The 2,381-nt window shown below is 36.9% G+C and overlaps 1 protein-coding gene across 1 annotated transcript in view; it reads left to right on the top strand.

The window, feature by feature from the left end:
• The window catches only part of LOC111329219 (membrane progestin receptor gamma-B-like), a 1,421-nt gene extending 1,321 nt beyond the window's left edge, over window positions 1-100 (top strand). Inside the window, exon 1 of the mRNA XM_022933850.2 lies at window positions 1-100. This exon is cut by the window's left edge and continues 1,321 nt beyond it. The gene's annotated coding sequence lies outside the window, so the exon portion shown is untranslated.
• Window positions 101-2,381: the final 2,281 nt, after the last annotated feature.

Below are 2,381 nucleotides of genomic sequence, written 5' to 3'. Positions count from 1 at the left end.
TAAAACTGGACAAAAAAATTAACCATTAGAGTTAGAGACCCTCTCTCTGTTGAGGTGTTGACCAATAAAGAGGGTCTGGATGAGGTTAACTGACAACTGACAAATGAACAAAATTTTAACTGACAAGTGACAAATCCGCGCTGAAAAACTAACTGACAACTGACATTTGTGGTGGGCTTTTACTGACAACTGACAAAAGCCCGGATCGCCCTTAGTATCCTAAAAACTGGATGTAAAATAAGGACAGTTGATTTATTGTATTCACTGAAAGTACAACTTCCATTACATATCAGTAGGAGTACGCCAGAGTGTCCTATTTTGTTAATAATTAACGCATGTGCCATCCACATCAAGGTCATATGTCACATATCAGTTATATAATCTTTGATACCCAATTCGATCGTCAACTTACGCGATGGCCGTGAATGCTGGTATTTTAAGAGCTGTTGTAAGCTTTTACCGAATTGATTCGGAAACGACATTTGAGCGTTACAGAAGCCGCATTCCTATCAAAGATGTTAAAACCGCACTGGCGCTGAAAAAGCACCCTACTTCGTTTCTTGGTCTAAAGGACTTGTCTAGTAAATATGGCCTCGGAGATTTTGATGTGAATCTTTATCACATGGCTCCGAAATCAGGCGGCAAAAGCGATATAATTTTGCGCTAACTACGGACGAGCAATGGAATTTGAAGCTTCCGACCATGCTGGCTGGAACAGGAAGCGAATTAAACAGTATGTATTGGAGTGGTTTGGTAATTGGTATTGGTAGATTTATATCAGTTAATAGCCTACTCTTTATCATAAAACGCCCATTAGATGTCGACTTATAAGCGCCGTCAGAATTTTCTCATTCTTGAATTCATGTAAATTATGCTTTATGTAGATTACAATGACATAGCTAAAGTGACTGTGAAATGAATATCTGAACTTCATATATTCATTGTGACCAAATAATAATAATAATAATAATAATAATAATGATATTTATATAGCGCCTATCCAATGATAGATCTAGGCGCTTAAAAAAGTGAGAGGAAATTCAAAATTAAAGTTAATTAAGGTAAATCAACTTAAAACTGAAGTAAAAGCATATAAAGTCTATTCAGTCCTAATGGCTAAAGTAAAATCTTATGTGTCTCATAAAACTCAAGTCTCACTTAAACTTCTCGAAGAAGGAATGCTCCGCCTGCACAACAGCAGAGCTTCAATTAAAAACGATTATCTCCAAGATATTGAATTGAGCACATTACTCACAACAATTGTGGAGAATCTACATGCAGTTTCACATTTCACATTTTAAGCATGAGACCGGCCTTCGCCGCATTACAGTATTCCCAAGACTTTGGATTAATTACCAAGGAGTCGTTGAGGAGAGTAACGAAATGGGCAGCCAAGTATTCATGAAAAATCCTACTATCCTGTCCCTCAGACCAGCCCGGAGTTTCCAAATGTAAACTTTATGCGACCTCTACCTTAAGTAGAGATCGACCCCGAGATTGAAAGTGCTTTGAAAGAATTTGTGGAGAAATATCGTCCCTTGAGGCAAATTGTCTTGTAAATTTGAACTACAACTACTTTTTGTGTGTGTGTTTTTTTTTTTTTTTTTTTGGCCACTGAAGAAAAGACGTAAATATATACTGGAAAATGGATATAATTGTCAAGTTTAGGTATGCACAGAAAATTGATAGATATAAGATACATTGATAAAAGTGGGAAATGTAAAAATGAATGAATTAATCTGATTGTTAAGTTTTGACTTTGGAAGTGATGGACTCCTGACAGAAAAAAGGAATAATGGCTTACAAAGTAATCGGAAGCAAGTAAACAAACAGACAAAAAACCGAAAGAGTAATTCATTGCTTCGTTTGACGGACGCTTGAACAAAGGAAGGAAAGAATAAATAAATGACAGAATGAATGAACGGATGAACGAAAAAACGAAAAGAACGAAGAGCGAGCGAAAAAAATCGAACGAACGAGCGAACAAAAGAACGAAGAACAGACAAACGAATGGACGCATGCACATGAATGGAAGCATGGAATTCTGAATTTAGTTTTCCTATTGAAAGCATGTTATCTTGATGATACATTTGAATCACGGTCAAGGGTGTCCGTCATGGGCAAAAAAAGTGTTCCGCAATGTCTTAAACCGCAATACGTAATTCCCACTACCAGTATCTGCCAGAAAAACATTTACCTGCAGAAAACCACACCGAAAAATCTGACCCTTTTTTATTTGATACGGGTGATGACCTTCAAAACAGGTTTAATGGGGTATCAATATTAAGCAAACGTCGTAGAATTGGCAAGCGTATTAAGACGTGACACTGAGAAGACATTTACCATAGAGATGTGAGACAGCACTTTAGTGGTTAGCGGTT

The sequence above is a fragment of the Stylophora pistillata genome, chromosome 8 (genome assembly GCF_964205215.1).
Source record: "Stylophora pistillata chromosome 8, jaStyPist1.2, whole genome shotgun sequence".
Lineage (NCBI taxonomy): Eukaryota > Metazoa > Cnidaria > Anthozoa > Scleractinia > Pocilloporidae > Stylophora > Stylophora pistillata.
Note: the sequence above shows the minus strand (reverse complement) of the source record. Positions and strands in the feature narration are given on the sequence as shown.